Here is a 17,700-nt window from a genome sequence, read left to right as displayed (position 1 = left end):
AGAAATTAACAGTATCACACAGCCATTCTTAGAGGCTAACAGTAATAGTTACAGAAGCATTTAAGCAAGCAGCAGAACCATTTAGCCAGGCAGTTTTAGACAAGAAGTTAGGATCACAGATGTGGATGCAGACTGAATCAGCATGAAGGCTTTTAGGCCACTCCTTAACCATGTTAGTTTAAATTTATCACCAAATTCTTAGTGAAGAGGTACTGGAGACAAACACCAGAACTCACTCTATTTCCTTTATAACCATTTGTAAATACATCATGTTATAGAATATGGTCCTTTTGGCCTCTTAAAAAAAATCTTCAGTTTAAAAACTCCTTCATACATTGTTAAATTTATGTGCCCCTGTCAACACTATGAGATTAGAAAAGTCAGACTCTGGGAATAACAAGCTAAGTAAGACATCAACTTTCCAAAATTCTATCCTAATGAGATTTATTTCTGTCAAAGTGGACTATATTACTAGGATGTCTCTGTAATATTGTATGTATATATTTTTACTTCCATAATGCAAACCACTTCTTTGATTACTTCCACAATCCTCAGCCTATATCCATATATTTGTATACACACACACACACACACACACACACACACACTACAGTTGACCCTTGAGCAAAATGAGCTTGAACAAACTGGGTCTCCTCATAAACAAATTTTTTTTCAATAAATGTAGTATAGTACTATAAATGTATTTTTTCTTATTATTTTAATATTTTCTTTGTTCTAGCTTACTTTATTACCAGAATACAGTGTATAATACATATTACATACAAAATGTATGTTAATCCACTATTTACATTATTGTTAAGGCTTCCAGTCAACAGTAAGCTATTCTATTACTAGTTAAGTGTTAAGGGAGTCAAAACTTATATGTAGATCTTCAAGTGTATGTGTGTGGGGGGGATTAGAAAGTCGGTGCCTCTAATCCCGATGTTTTTCAATGGTCAACTATACATATATATGTATATATTAATATTATACTATATAACATGATACTAGCTATTTGGTCTTACTATATGTAAGATGCTTTATCAGAGAACTAGGTAGAAAATGTTCAGGTCAAGCTGATGATTAATTGAAAGAACATAAGAAATGTCAAGGAATTGGGGCTTTACATTCATCATTCCATTTGATTTCACAGCAACTTTGTTAGGTCATCTTCCCAATTAAGAAACTAAGCCTTAGAGGTATTAAGTAAATTCCTCTAAGATCTTGTCAAGATCATAGAACTAGCTGTCATCAGAGCTGGTACTCAAACTCAATTAAATCTGATTTCAAAACTGGACAAAAGAGAATTTTTTTCTCAGTCTGAGATCAGTGTCTGTATTCTCAGGGGTCTTGGAAAACAAACCACAAACGTGAGTATCTATCAGGCCATCTACATAGTGGCTATACTATCAGTTACTGCCCTGGGATTCCAATGGCTTCACTTAGGTCGCTTATGAACATGTGTGTCTAGCATGAAGGCTATATAACATTATGCCAATGTTCAAATAAAGTTTTACAATTAAATATAAAAGTGGGTGGGGAAATGACTTCAATTTCATGGGCCTCATTGTGGTAGAGGTAGGCATGCTGAAATTTTTAAAAAAGATATATTTTACACTTATTAAGAGATACTTTTATATATCTAATGTTACAATAGGTCATTAGTAATAAGGTTATACCTTATATTTATGTGATAAATTTGCAAAGATAGTATTTTTTCATAATCTGAACCCAAATCAGTGATTTTTAAAAGGATGTTATTTATTTATTAGAGAGAGAGAGAGAGCACAGAGGGAGAAGAAGAGGGAGAAGTAGACTCCCCGTTAAGCAGGGAGCTTGACATGGCACCCCATCCCAGGACACTGGGATCATGACCTGAGCCCAAGGCAGACACTTAAGGGACTAAGTGACCCCCAGAGCAGTGATTTAAATACAAGTTTTCATAATGTTGCAATGGACATATCTCTCCATGGGAGTATAATACATTTAAAGAATTACCAAAATCTATTTCATCAAAATGGCATTAAAAAATTGCACTGTAGCAGACCTTTGTTTGATGATTGTAAATAGAAAAAATGAAAAGTCTTGAAGCTATCAGTAACATTTTATATGACTTTATATAAACAGAAGTTTTCTACTGTAGTTTTCCTTTAAGTTAAGAGACTAAATGTGGTATCAGAACCAAGCAGTAACTTCCTTCTGTGAAATCTAATAAAAATGTTTTGGCTTGACCAATCTTAAGGTAATATTATTGATTAAAGTTTCATATTTCTGTAGGCTTTTTAATTTAGTTTACAAATGCATTGTATTTCAAAAGTTGGTTAGGAACTATTAGATCTATGGAATTTAGAGCTAAATTTATGTTTCCGTTTCAACATAGAATTATAATAAAATATATCAACACTCAGTGAGGTGGAGGGACCAATGTATTTACTTTCCTTTGAGAAACAATGCACTTTACCACACTTAGTTTTTAAACGAAAGTGCATGAAAGGCTTCTCGGTAGAGCTTGGAGGTCATTCAGGCCCCAATACCAAGAAAAAAGCTGGACACACTGAAAACCAATGACTTTTCATGGAGCCATCAGAGAATTGAGGTCTTGGGGCAAAATGCCACCCACATTTTAGGTAAGTACAGAAACTCACAGCTGACATCAGCTCCCTGGAACAGAAGCCGCTAGAGCCACAAACTAGGGAGGACCTTTAACTGCCAATTTTGACAAACTGTTGAGAGGACTAGTGAGGGCTACTGTCAGAGACTCCTGGGGCTGAAGTCTTAGGGAACCTCCATACCTTTCTGGGCTTTACCTCCAGTAACCCCATGAGGTTCTCACCATGAAGAGCCAAGGAAAATCACCTGTTGCTTCAGGCGGGGGGAGGGAAAAAGTAAGCATTGAACACACCCAGAGCATTCTCCAGACTTCACAGAGTCACCAAGACTTCACCAGAGCCTTCTCTTACCTGGGCAGGCTGGAGGGCAATTATCTAATTCCAGCTTCCTCCCCGTCAGGTAGAAGGAGAAAGGGGAGGAGCTAAGGAACAGTGATGAGGGGCAAAGTCCTGGGGGAGGGGCTAAGATGTAGTCATGCATAAGAAAACACTTCCTTTCCTTAGACCTTACCACCCCAGCCACAGGGCTCCAGGATGATAACAGAGAATCCTTCCTTTTTTTAAAGGAAGTTTTGCAGGGAAACCCAAAGGTAGCAAAGGAGACAAAACCAAGGAGAGTAGAGGGATTTTCAGCCTCAGTTACAGATACAGTAAATATTAAGCACAACCCAGTTCCTAGCCAGGTCATCACGAAAGCTCGCACTAACAAGCCTATTAGCCTCAGTTCCTATTACCTGATATATCATCTCTAATTTTCAACACAAAATTAAAAGACAGGCTAAAAAGCCAGAAAGTGCATGCCAGGCCCTAAAAGTCACGCAGTCCTTGGGCAGTTAGGGAAGTGGAGAGGGTAGAGCGTGCACTACATGCTAGTGACTAATTTCCTTGCAAGCTCAGCTGTCTCCCCAAAGCAACATTAACAATTCACCCTGTCCTTATGATTCATATCTTAATGACACAAAAATACCAGTTAGGAAAAAAAGTAAATGTGAGCTCATTTTTAAGTGATATTTTAAAAACACGAATGCACATTGCCCTGAGTTTAGGGAAGTGTGGCTTCAGAATTAAAGTGGCAGGCTCATGTGGTTTAAATAAGCTGAAAATTGGTACAAGTGTCAATTCACTTAAGCCTGAGCCAAGTTCATTAAGCGGAATTCTTACCCAGAAGTCTCCTGGAATGATGAGATGTCAGCCTAGATGCTCAAAAAGAGAACAGGACTTGTACCATAGCCAAGGGAATTGTAGCAAGGTGGATATTCACTGCAGAGCAATTTTACCTGTTCCATATCTTTTTTTTCTGAGAGTGAAACCTTTTCAATTTAAAATGACAGGACTTCTGGAAGACAGGGACCACCTGTACAAAAAATAAAAAACCAGTACCTCCCCCATCTCGCACAGTGTCCCAAGACCCTGCGGGGTGGTGGAGATGCATAAATAAATAAATAAATAAATAAATAAATAAATAAATAAATAAATAACAGGACTTAAAGACTCTTCAAAAATATTATCTAGGGTCACCTGACCAGTGACAGAGCACAGACAAGAATCCGTATTCTCTGATTCTTTCCACTACACCACATGGATCCTTAGCTTTTGTGAACATACTTGTGAACATACATAATTGTTTATCTTCATTTTCTTCCATGGTACCTTCAGAAGCAATTGCTTTCTGAATACTCATGCTATTCACTTCTGAACTCCAGAAGTGCTTCCAAAGTGCTTCCACTCTTTTGCCGTTTTATCTGCCTGCAAAAGGGCTGCCAGAGAATGAAGAGCTCTTCATTTGTCTTTTGCCTTTCACATCTCTTGAGGGCACCACAAACTCTAACCAGGAGCTGTTTGGGGAAGGTGATCTGAGCCATCTAGTTTCTGTCATCTCTTCTGAGGCACATAAAAACATAAAAATGGGGGTGGTGGTGATGATGTGTAGTGAAGCGAAAAAGAATACTGCATACCTACTTAGTCCAGCAACTCAGAAGAAAACACCCACCATTTGAGGAAGGGCTGGTAGATGCATTGCTGGAGAGAAAGAACATTAAGAGCATGAAAAGCATTGGAAACTGAAGCAAAGCCAGTGCAGCTGGGGTGAAAATAGCAAAAGGTGGCAAGCAAGGTCCAGATAAGGCTGAGAATTGAGGAGTTGAGGGTTGAGGAGTTTTTCTTTCTTTCTTTTTTTTTTTAAAGATTTTATTTATTTATTCATGAGAGACATAGAGAGAGGCAGAGACATAGGCAGAGGGAGAAGCAGGCTCCCTGCAGGGGAGTCCAATGTGGGACTGGATCCCAGGACCTCAGGATCACCACCTGAGCCAAAGGCAGGTGCTCAACCACTGAGCCACCCAGGTGTTCTGAGCAGTTTTTCTTTATCTTATGGGCAGTGGCAAAACATTCATTTTGTAGTGGGATGAATGAGACATACTTGGATTTTGAAAGTTGCCTTTGCAATGTGGAAAATAAGTTGGAAGTGGGAAGTTCAATGGAGTGCAAGTAGACAAGTTAGAAAGTTATTGCAAAAGTGCAGGGGAAGTTGGTGGTGGCTGAGATGTGGGTGCTATTAGTAGTAATGGGCAGAGGAGACAGAGACCTATTAAAAGGCAAATGTAATGGGACTTGGTTTTGGACTTGATGTGAGAGATGGTGGGCCTGAATTTTTCTCATTTACTACTGCAGACCCACTTCCCACCTTGCTCCACCCTTCTATTTTCCCCAAGAGGCTGACCTTCCTGTAGTAAAACAAATGGCTTCCTTGACCTCGGGCTTCTGATGAAGTTTGGCAGATGGGCAGCCCAGCCGGAGAGTAGTGAAGGCAAGGATTTGCTCCTCATATCGTCTAGAAATGAAATAAATATTGGTTATCTAGAAATGTTGAGTGACCTCTTAAGGAGCTACATGACCTATATAAGCAGAAAAGCTCTTAATCTGGTAGGCAGAAACCTTGCTCTCATTACTGTGGGGATTTTAATGTCTTAGCCAGTTCCCGAACTTCAAAGAGTTAACAAAAGTCCACAACTTTTTAAATGATGGGCCCTTTGAGGAACAACCTGGAAACCTAGTCATAGGACTTATGGTAGGTAGAATAATGACTTCCAACCCCAGAAAGATATCCACATTCTAATTCTCAGGACAATGTTATGTTACAGGGTAAAGGGGGAATTAAGGTTGCCCATGGAATTAAGATTGCTGATCAGCTGATGGTCAAGCAGGGAGATGATTCTGGATTATCTGAGTGGATCTAGCATGATAACCAGGATCCTTAAAAGTAGAGAAGGAAAGCAGAAGAAGAAAGTCAGAGAAAGTGATATGTCATTGGAAGAATGGCCAGGGACATACAGGGTTGCTGGCTTTGATAATGGAGGCAGAAGGCCTCAGGCTAAAGACTGGGGGTGCCCTCTAGTAGTTGAAAAAGGCAAGGGCATGATTTTCCCCCAGACTATCAGAAAGTAATGCAGCCCTGCTGATAATGTGGTTTTAGCCTAGTAAGATCCATTTTGGACATCCAACCTATAGAGCTGCAATAAAATCAATTTGTGTTCTTTAGAGACACTAAGTTTGTGTTTGTTATTTCAGCAGTAGAAAATGAATACAGGACTGTATTAGTTTGTGAGGGTTGCCATAATGAAACACCACACTGAGTGGCTTAAACAGTAGAAATTTACTTCTCACAGTCCTGGAGGCTAAAGTCTAAGATCAAGGTGTTGGGTGGTTTGATTTCTCTGGAGGTCTCTCTCCTTTTGGTTCTTTTTCACATGGTCATCCCTCTGTGCTCACACTCCTCTGATATCTTTTTGGTGTTTCAGATTTCCTCTTCTAAGGATACTAGTCACATTGGATTAAGGCCTCATTTTACCTTAATTACCTCTTTCAAGGCCCTCTCTCCAAAATAGTCACAATCTCAGGTACTAGGGGTAAGGGCTTCACTATGTAAATTTTGTGAGAACACAATTCAGTTAATAACAACTATATCATAAGCCTCCCTTGATGTCATCTCCAGAGCATCCTGAGGCAATATACTAAAGTGATTTATAGGAGCTTGTTAAATAGAGGCTCAGAACTCATGCCATGTTGTGTGCGTATGGACTATCCTGGCCCAAATCCATCTCGTCATTGATCTTATTGGGGCTATAGACCCATCCTGTGGTTATTTCCCCAGATATAAAATGTGTATTGAAAATAGATATATTTAACTGAGAGAATCTACATTTATTTCCTGATCTGTGGAGTAAGAGCTCTCTTGATGGAAAGGGTCAAATAGAAGCCATAGAGCCTTATACCTTCCTACCAGGATAGTAATCCAAAAGCCATACTGCACCCCTGGGAGAACTAGTGAGATCTGGACACAATCAAATATTAATGTTGCAAAGCAGTGATTTCAGGGGGAATGAAATTTTCAGAATGGGCAACGGCATGAAAACATTCATTTACTATGTAAATGTCCATTAAAGGGCATCTACCATGGCAGGTTAATAATCTGGTTGACAAAATGACTCTCCAGTGAAAGTCAGCTTTTTCCTCCAGCCACTGTGTATACAGAGTAACACTGCAATAGAGATGGAAGTGATTCATAGGCTGAACAACATGGGCTTTCCCTTAACAAGGCTGATACAGATATTGCTACTACTGAGTTTTTGATCTGTCAACAGCAGATGCGAACACTAAAGTGTCCTAATATGGCCCAACCAGTCATCAGATGGCACCTCGATCACACTGGACCTCTTACAAGGAGGAATGTCTAATCTCACTGGGATAAACACATGTTTAGAATGTGGAGGTGCCTCTCCTGCTTTCAGTACTTCCCCCAGCACCACAGTAAACAGATATACTGAATCCCTCATTCAACACTAATGTATAATCATGCAATATTGCTTCTGACCAAGGCACATACTTTATAAATGGTTTTAGGTTTAAAGGCTTTAGGAACAAGCTCTGATTCGCTAAGTTTGGTGAGGGGTCTATTACTAGACCAATCACTTTTGTCTAGAGGTGGGGTTTTGTAAGACTGTCTCTCACAGGGAGGCCTGGCTGGCTGGCTCAGTAGTTGCATCTGCCTCTGGCTCAGGTTGTGATCCTGGTTCTGGGATCCAGTCCCACATCTGGCTCCTCCCAGGGAGCCTGCTTCTCCCTCTGCCTGTGTCTGCCTCTCTCTCTGTGTCTCTCATGAAGAAATAAATAAAATCTTTGGTGTTTTTTTTTTTTTTTAGACTATCATCACAACAACTGGATGGATTGGGAGAAGGAATATGTCTCAGAAGAGGAGAGGAGTGTTAGTTAGTAGGGGGTATACTTCAGCATTAACTTTCTCTTCTAAATTTCATATTCATCTGTCATTTGACTTTTCATCTATTTGTCCTATTTTTTAAGCAGAATAATAAATAAGGGCATGCATATTCTCAATATATTTTTATATTAAAGTATTGATAATAATAGCTCACATTTATACATTGTTTAGGGCATAAATTGTTACTATTTTTCTTTTTTTTTTTTTCATTTTGTCTTGCACATAATAGGCCCTTAATACATTTTTTTTTTTTTTTTTTTTTAAGAGAGGGAAAGGGGCAGAGAGAGAGAGATTGAGAGAGAATCTCAAGTAGGCCCCATGCCTAGCACAAGCCCAACTCAGGGCTCGATCTCAGATCTCAGGATCCTGAGATCATGACCTCGAGAGTTGGCTACTTAATTGACTGAGCCACCCAGGTGCTCCTTAATACTTTTTTTTTGAGTGGAAAAAGGAAAATGAAAGAACTTTTACACAGTTTATCTCATTTCCTTCTTCACAATGTCTTTATATTCTGGACAGAATAATATTATCCCAGTTTAGAACTCAGGAAACAAAGGCTAAGAGGAAGTAACTGCCTTAGAAGCCATCACAAGGAAGGTAAAGGATTCAGTCTGAATCACAACATCTAATCCTTCTTTGCCATATTGTGTTTATCTGTAAATATGATAATGATGATCCATGTGGAACACTGTCTTCCTACAAAATGGCACTAGAGACCTTTTCCATATTTGGCAAATTCCTCACTGTGTCTTTTCAGGAGGCAGGGTTTCCCAACCCTTCAAGCTCTCTCCCTAGTCCTTGATAACTGGGGTGCATGCTATGAGTTAGGGCAGGCCAAGACTAAGTCCTGCCTGGGTTTTGAATCTTGGGAAAATGTGACAAAGATGTTTGAATGGGTAAGAAACAATTCATGGCAATGGCAGGAATGAGGGCCAGGAATGAGGGTAGAGGAAGATTTGTTATCAAGAATCCTGTGTTGATGGTGCTATCGCATCATCCTTAACTCAGAGGCTTTGGACCTGTGCTGCTTTGTCTTTGCTTCACGCCCTTCCTCAGGCTGTTTTCCAGCCTTCCCACTGATTCTGGGAGGGACCAGTCTTTCAGCAAAGTTCTTTGCTGCTTACATTAAACACAGTTCTTACTACTATAGTATTGATGATACTTGATGTAACCGAATAGAAACTGACATAGAGAAACCAGATGGTCTTAGGAATCCTGATTACTCATGTCTGGCTAATCACCATTGCCCAGAAGTTTTCCTTTCTTTCTTTTTTCCCTCTTCTGTTTTTCAATTTGGTTGTTAAGAGCTAAAATGCTGATGGTTTACACTATTCCAATTGTAGCTTTATAAATGGCATGCTATGTCTCCTGAATCATAGGCAGTTTGAATAAATGGATTCTTACATGGAAATTGATCATATTCTATTTCTTCTCATTAGATACATAACATGGCTATGGGATATGCTTTGTGATCTTTAATAACTATCCATTTAAAAATATTCACTCAATCCCTAGCAACTTAGAGGTAAACACCTTAATTTACCAAACCTATGATAAAAAGAATAGTTAGAATTTTGTTAATTAGTTCAGGTGCCTGAACAGATCTGATGGAGTCCTGCAGCTCTCTGCAGGACACGGATGTCATCCAAAAAGCACCCAACTACGGAGAACCATGAATATGATAATAGGAATGAAAGGAAATAGCAATTTTTTATCATCAGCCAAAGTGAAGGATATCCCACAAAGGACAAAAGCACCACCATCTTTTGAATAATAGTTCAAAGAGGATGATTCAGAAAAATGAAGAAATAGAACTAATGTAAATTGCTCAAGATTGCATTTTTCTTTGTAATATAAATGGCAATTGCAATGCTTAATCTTGAGCCTCCTATTATTTAGATATGAATACAAATTATCTGAGGAAAATTCCTTTGTGAGACAAAAGTTTTTTGAAATTTAAATGAGTTCTTTCCCATCTGTCATAATGCTTACAACAAATTTACACAGACTTCGCATGGCATTGATCGTCACCAAAGGGAACAATCTTCCCTGGCTGTTTTTACATCATCTGGAAGAGATTTTGTTTGTTTATTTATCCTTTTTTTTTTTTTTTTTTTTTTTTTACTATGGTGGACACTGACATTTTAAATATTACAGCTTTTAAAACCTATACCAAAAACATTGCATTACCTACATTTTAAAATATCAAGTAGCTAAGACAGATTAAGGAGAATTGTTAAGAAATTCATTTCTGACATTATTATATTTATGTTCAAAATAAATTCCTTGCATTCAAATCACTTGCTATATTCATACAACACAGGAGAAAAAGAGGAAGGTGGGACCACTAATGACTAAACTATATAAATCAGCTAGTAAAAACTATTCAATAAAGAAACATTGTGTTATTTATTCAAGAAAGGCATTACGGAATCCTCACTGTTTTCCAGGAACTAAATATTTTTATTTTCTTGTGATAATTTACTCATTATCATGCACAGGATTCTTATTTAAATAGCACACAAGATTAACTATGGATGCTAATCTTGGGCCTGGAATCCTGCCTCTGGAATTTACTAACTGTGACATCAGGCAAGTTATTTACCAGTAAAATGAGGATTAAAACAACAATGACAAAAGCTATTAGAATTGAATACAATCATATTTGTAAATAACATATGACAGTGTCTGGCATCTAGTACCTCCTCCATAAGTGTACTGTTAAATTCTCAACAGCAAATTAAAATGTTAAAATTTGAAAATGTAAAACCAACATTGAATCCTTTTATTAGTACTATTTTTTTTCCTTAAAGAGCAATTTCTTAGGAAATACTAATTAATTAGTAATATTCTTTCATCTTTAGTAGCTGATTTTTAATATCGACATGCCATTTTAGCCAGTAAATTCAACTGAAGAGTTGATTTTGATTGTAAATGAGATGGGTTGTTGTATTTTCTATTCTCTTATTTACTTTTATCCCTTGACAGATTTCTTTTTGTCCTTGATAATTCAGCAATTTAAATTAATGATTTAAAGTCTTATAGTGATTGAAAAGATTCTTGTTATGTAAATCATCATGATTTATTTGCTAATATAAGTCAAGCATTATAACATCATGGGAAAAACCACAGATTCTAAAGCCAAACTATATGGCTTCAAATTCCAGCAATACCACTTAATAGTTTTGTGATTTTGCACAACGTATTTAACCCGTATCTCAGCTTCCCTCACCTCTAAAACAGGGATAAAAGAGCAACTATTAGATGATTGCTGTGAAAATTAAATGACTTTATAGCTGTGCTTTTGAAGGAAGCTGAAGGAACTCTATTTTTATTTTATTTTATTTTTTTTTTTTTTACGAAGGAACTCTATTTTTAGAAAGGCTCCATCTCTGCTGTTTTTCTGCTAGGCCCCATTTCCTCATATTCCATATTTCGCCTCTGAATAAGCCAAAGAAGTTATATTTCCACTTCAAGGGAGAAGCAAAAACAAAACAAAACAAACAACCAACCAACCAACCAAACAAAAACCCAAGAAAACAATAAGAATCATTCTCTGAATTTTGTCCTAGTCCCCAAACACCTCGTAAGACCAAAGAAGAGCCAGATCCCAAACATGATCCCAAGGATATTAGCTTCCAAGAAATCTTGGCTGACACTGGCATCAATACCTCTCCCTTCTGTATGTAATTACCTACTGTCGCCTGACACTCACCTTTGATTGGATCCTACCCTGGATTCTTGGAGGATCACCATAGACCCTTTTCTAATATAAACTCCTAGCCCCAGGCAATGACGAGACTCACTCCCTTTCTTTTCTGAGTCTCCCAGACAGTGTCTACTATTCTCTACCTGTCACTTCACACTTTTCAATGAACTGTTTTCAGTTTTTCTGTCACTTATACTTTTCAATGAACTGTTTCCACTTTTTCTGCCTCTCATTTGAATTCTATCCTCTGTGAAGCCAAGGAACTTTTGGCTTGTCCTGTAGGACCCTCCCTGGGTTCTCAGACTCAGCCTGCCTATACCATTTCACAGAGTGAATAATCATAAGCGTTGGGCATCTGGGTGGCTCAGGGATTGAGCATCTGACTTTGGCTCAGGTCATGATCCCGGGGTCCTGGGATCAAGTCCCACATCAGGCTCACCACAGGGAGCCTGCTTCTCCCTCTGCCTATGTCTCTGCCTCTCTGTCTCAAGTCTCTCATGAATAAATAAATAGAATCTTAATTTTAAAAATCATAAGTATTAATTAGCATTATTGGTATCATTATAATAATTCTTTTTGTAATGTCATGATAGTTTAATTTTTGGTGTCTACTTTGGGGCCTTTGAAATGTATATTTGCTGTACTTTTTGGTGGCTGTTGTTGTGCCCAAGATTGCGAATCCGAGAAAGCACCAAGGAGCCAACACCAATGCAAACACACGAGGGTTTATTTACAAGCTCGAGCTTGGGTTCTAGTATACCCAACACAGCGGAGCAGGGACTTGGACCCCGAGACTAAGAGACTTAGCAACTTTATAGGGGCCAGTGGCCAATGGGATACGCAGAAAGTTACACAGTCATGTTGGTCCACTCGCAGGTGGCTGATTGAATTACATTTTACCCTAAAGTATCCATTTGAACTGGCCTATCACTGAGCCAATTTCCCATTAGGGTGTGCCCTGGGCTTGACTAGGGTGGGGCAGTGCCCTAAGCAGGTCGGCACAAGGTGGGTGCTGCACAAAATGGAATCGGTTCTGCTCTGCTTGTCCAGGGGTAGGGGATTTTTGTTAAATTTCCTGGGTCCCACAGCTGTCAACTTCTTTGATGGCACCTGTATTTAAAAAATATGTTTACTGAGGATCTGTTATGAGTTAGACACATTGAAAGACTTGTGGGTGAAATAAATGTAACAACAAAAATGTTTTATTTTTAATGTAAAATGGAAGGGAAACATGTATGTGTAGACACTGTTAGTACTCACCAGTAGTAGGTTCTCCTTGCTTTCCTGAGTATTTGATAGATCACACTTTCATTTGAGTCACTTTTGGGCTAAGACAATGAAAAGTGCAAGTTCAGGTAGGAAGGCATACTTAGAATCTTACAATTGCAAAAATTATTCAATAATGGATTACATGTTACAAAGGATATAACATGACATCAAAAATAACATGCCATAAATATGCAAAGAACATAATACATTTATATTAGTATTAAAAAATACTATTTCTTACAGTAGCAATTTCATTATATTTACAGGTTCTGTGAAAAAGAATGCCATCTTGTTCATGAATCACAGGAACTCAAAATCATAGTTTCTGTACTGAAACCAAAGGAAAATTATAGAAATATGTGGATCTATTTTGAGTCATGGAATTTAATAAAATAATTTCATTTAAAAATACATTTAAGTTTCTCAAGATATTTGACACAAACATTTATTATAACCTTAATGATCTTATCCTTATTGTATGGGTCAACAATTTATGGCCAACTACTTGTTTTTGTAAAAAAGTTTTATTGGAATATAGTCATGACAATTTATGTACATATTATTTATGGCTGCTTTTACTTCAACTTCAGAGGTATTTGTGACAGACAGTAAATGTCCCACAAAATTGAAAACATTTGCTATGTGACCCTTAATGAGAAAAATTTGCTAAACTCTGCTTATAGAGTTAGTAATTTTTATTAATTTATCAACTTTTAAGTATTTTTAATTTAACTCAGAGTTCAATGCACTAAAACAGAAACCTACACTCTTGTGTATTTGGAAGTTTTAAGCAGAAAACTTTTTTTTTTTTTTTTTAAGTAAACTCTACTCCCAATGTGATGCTTGAACTCATTGATGTAGGAATGAGTTAGGGGCAGACAGGGCTAGGCAGGGAAAGATAAGGGAAAGGCCCAGAGTCTGGTTCCTACTCATCCAAAGAAAACAGAGATAAAACAGTAAAAACAGAAAAACCTGGCTCCTTAGCTCCAAAATGTTAGAGAATATGCCCCTTTAATGGCTACTAAGTAATAACAGAAATCCCAGATGTAAAGAATTGCTATGGAGAAGATATTAAAGAGAAGGGAACACCTTATTTGTGCTCATGATATTTACAAAGAAACATCTTGTTTGTTATAAGTCCACCATGTTTGTTCTACATATAGAATGATATTTACAAATCCACCCTGATATTGAAAGAAATTTACCAAGTTCCTTGGCCAGTTTCCTATAAAAGACAAACCCTAAAGGCCTTAGTGGCAACTGTTGGGACCCCTCCCGTTTTTGATAGCTTTTTCTGTATCTTTGCTTAATAAACCTCTATCAAAGCTTTGCTCATTCTTTTGTCCAGGAGATTCATTCTTCAACTCCATGAGACAAGAACCAAGCTCTCCTGTATAATCATGATCCTGAGATCAAAAGTCATATGCTACCTACTGAGCTGGCCAGCCACCCCTAAGCAGAAAAGTATTTAATACAAGGAATAATGTATCCACAAAATCGATGGAAGACCTGAAAGGGGCCAAATCTAGGTTGGGGCTCTTGGAATGTCTCCCAGAACAATTTAGAAATGAGCTCCCTGGATACCTACTACCTCTAAGGTCTCCACTGGAGGAATCTGGGCCCAAAGAAACAGGCCTAGGCCTCTGCATCCTCAACTTCTTCTCTCATCTAGAGAACTGAAGAATGAACAATATTCTCCAGAACTTTGCTGCAGGAAAGATTTAAAGCTCCATTATCTGCTTACCAGAAGCCCTGGGCAAAGACACTAGGAAGAGGCCTCTATCACACTTCTGCCTTCTTATTTGCAAAAGAATTATTCTAACTGGGGGATCCCTAGGTGGCTCAATGGTTTAGCACTTGCCTTTGACCCAGGGCGCGATCCTCGGTCCCGGGATCAAGTCCCGCATGGGGCTCCCAGCATGGAGCCTACTTCTCCCTCCTCCTGTGTCTCTGCCTCTCTCTCTGTGTCTATCGTGAATAAATAAATAAATCTTAAAAAAAAATTTATTCTAACTGGATATTTTACACCCAATCTGCAAGGGAGTTTGGAAAATGTTAAATGTAGTTTTTTGTTTGTTTGTTTTTGTTTTTTGTTTTTTGCTTTCAATCTCTCCTAGAAAAAGGGTGGAATGGATAGATATTGAATGAGACAACTCATCTGACAACATAATAAAAACAAAAGTAATGCTCATTAAAATTATCTAATTAGAGGATAACTATTACAGGTTATTTAGAAACCATATCTAAATACATAGATTTACACATACACATACCCATCTGCTTATAGAAATGGTGAAATGCTAATATTATACTAGCAGGGATCACAATCCTATTTTCTGGTTTACATATTGCTTTTTTTCAGTTAACATATTGGTTTAGTTCACAACAGATTAAAATCTGAGAGCAAAGGGAGAATTTCAGTTAACATATTGGTTTTAGTTCACAACAGATTAAAATCTGAGAGCAAAGGGAGAGTTTATGTGAATTTAAAATAATCCCAGGCAATTTGACTCAGCTTTCCTCCTTCCTTTTTTTCTTAACCCATATTCTTTGAATGCTACCTTCACTGAAAATTATACATATATAATTAAATAAAAGTAAATACCCCCAAATATTTAAACTGATTGCTCCTAAGTGGTGAAATTATTGCTCGTTTTCATATTTCTTTCAACATTATGACACAAAAATATGTTTAATCACATTGTCTATATAGATAAAAATAGCTTTCATTAAATGCCGGGACACCTGCACCCCAATGTTTCTAGCAGCAATGTCCATAATAACCAAACTGTGGAAGGAGCCTCGGTGTCCATTGAAAGATGAATGGATAAAGAAGCTGTGGTCTATGTATACAATGGAATATTCCTGAGCCATTAGAAACGACAAATACCCACCATTTGCTTCGACTTGGATGGAACTGGAGGGTATTATGCTGAGTGAAATAAGTCAATTGGAGAAGGACAAACATTATATGGTCTCATTCATTTGGGGAATATAAAAAATAGTGAAAGGGAATAAAGGGGAAAGGAGAAAAAATGAGTGGGAAATATCAGAAAGGGAGACAGACCATGAGAGACTCCTAACTCTGGGAAACGAACAAGGGGTGGTAGAAAGGGAGGTGGGCAGGGGTGGGGGAGATTGGGTGACGGGCACTGAGGGGGGCACTTGATGGGATGAGCACTGGGTGTTATTCTATATGTTGGCAAATTGAACACCAATAATAAAAAAAAAAAGAATAGCTTTCATTAAGCTTAAAACTTAATTCAGTAGATACCAAAGTTGTGTTCCAGCATTATACTATTTGCCTTTCCATTAGCAGTTAATAAAGCAAATACCCGTTTCCTTAAACCTTTATTGCTCTGAAGTTTGTTCGTTTTAACTTTGTCATTTAATAAATAATTGTTTCTTATTAATATGCTTTATGCATTTAATTGATTGAAGGTGAGATTCACCTAAACTTCTCAGTGCATTGGTCATTTACAGTTATTTATTGAATCTCTTGCCCACTGCATAGTCTTTTGAAGTTTTTTCTTTTTTTTCTTATTGGTTTTAGGAGAACTTATCTACTAAGGACCATGATTTCTTATGCTTTGATAATTATTATAATTATTTCATTTTTTGCATTTGGTTATGCTTGTTGTGATATTTTAATAATATAATTTTAAAAAACTTTTTATGTGATCAGATCTATCAGCCTTTTATGGTTGTATTTTCTGCTTCTTTTTTTGTTTAAAGAAATCTTTCTCAACTCACTACCATATAAACAATGTTTAGTAAAGAAAATTACAAGAAAAGCCACAGAGTGAAAGAAAAAACTTGTAATATACCTAACATGAAAAGACCTGATATCAGACCATATGAAATATTCTTTTTTTAAAGATTTTATTTATTTATTCATGAGAGATAGAGAGAGGCAGAGACACAGGCAGAGGGAGAAGCAGGCTTCACACAAGAAACCTGATGTGGGACTCAATCCCGGACCCCGGGATCATGTCCTGAGCCAAAGGCAGATTTTCAACTACTGAGCCACCCAGGCATCCCATATATGAAATATTCTTACAAATGATTACCTGGTAAATAAAAGATATGAAAGAATAGAAGATACTCAATTTCAGTAATTTCATTTTTAAGTATATACTTGTATTAGTCAGGGTTCTCCAGAGAAACAGAACCAGTAGGAGATATCTCTCTATATATAGAGGTAGATATAGATATATAAAGAAGATTTATTAAGAGAAATTGGCTCGCTCATGTGATTATGAATGCCAAGAAGTCCCATGATCTGCCGTCTGCAAACTAGAGATCCAGGAAAGCCAGTGGCATAATTCAGTCCAAGTCTGAAGGCCTGAAAATATGAGCAGCCAATTGTGCAAATACTATTCAGGACCCCAGTGGATTAGCTGATGTCCAACTGATACACTAAGTTGGGCAATTTACTTTACTAAATCCACAATTCAAATCCTAATCTCAACTAGAAACCTCTCACAGACACACCTGGAAATAATTTCTAATCTGGGCACCCTGTGGCCAGCCAAGTTGACACATAAAAATAACCATCCCAACACCTCAAAGAAATTCTTGCACATATGGGCTAAGAGATGTAACCAAAATAATCTTCAAACAAATGTCTTTGTAACAGCCCCAACTGGAAACAACTCAAACATCCTTTAGGAATAAAATGAATAGGTATTATGGTGCATTGATTCTCAAACCCTTGCATGTTTGGAAACTTATACTTTTACAAATCACTAACTACCCAAGGGCTTCCTTTATGTAAGTTATATCTTTCAATATTTATCATATCAGAAATTAAAACTGAAGATCTAAAAAATTATTTA

General features: G+C 37.4%; 1 long non-coding RNA gene across 6 annotated transcripts in view; it reads right to left on the bottom strand.

The window, feature by feature from the left end:
• Positions 1–4,521: 4,521 nt before the first annotated feature.
• Positions 4,522–17,700, bottom strand: part of LOC140604740 (uncharacterized) — a 357,291-nt gene continuing 344,112 nt past the window's right edge. For all 6 annotated transcript variants that reach the window (XR_012007550.1, XR_012007552.1, XR_012007545.1 and 3 more), the window contains 3 exons: positions 12,854–12,921; positions 5,329–5,439; positions 4,522–4,628 (listed from right to left, as the gene is read on the bottom strand). This is a non-coding gene — a long non-coding RNA (uncharacterized lncRNA). The remainder of the gene's footprint in view (positions 4,629–5,328; positions 5,440–12,853; positions 12,922–17,700) is intronic.

The sequence above is a fragment of the Canis lupus genome, chromosome 15 (assembly GCF_048164855.1).
Source record: "Canis lupus baileyi chromosome 15, mCanLup2.hap1, whole genome shotgun sequence".
NCBI classification, from domain to species: domain Eukaryota; kingdom Metazoa; phylum Chordata; class Mammalia; order Carnivora; family Canidae; genus Canis; species Canis lupus.
This window is presented reverse-complemented; position numbering and strand designations above follow the sequence as displayed.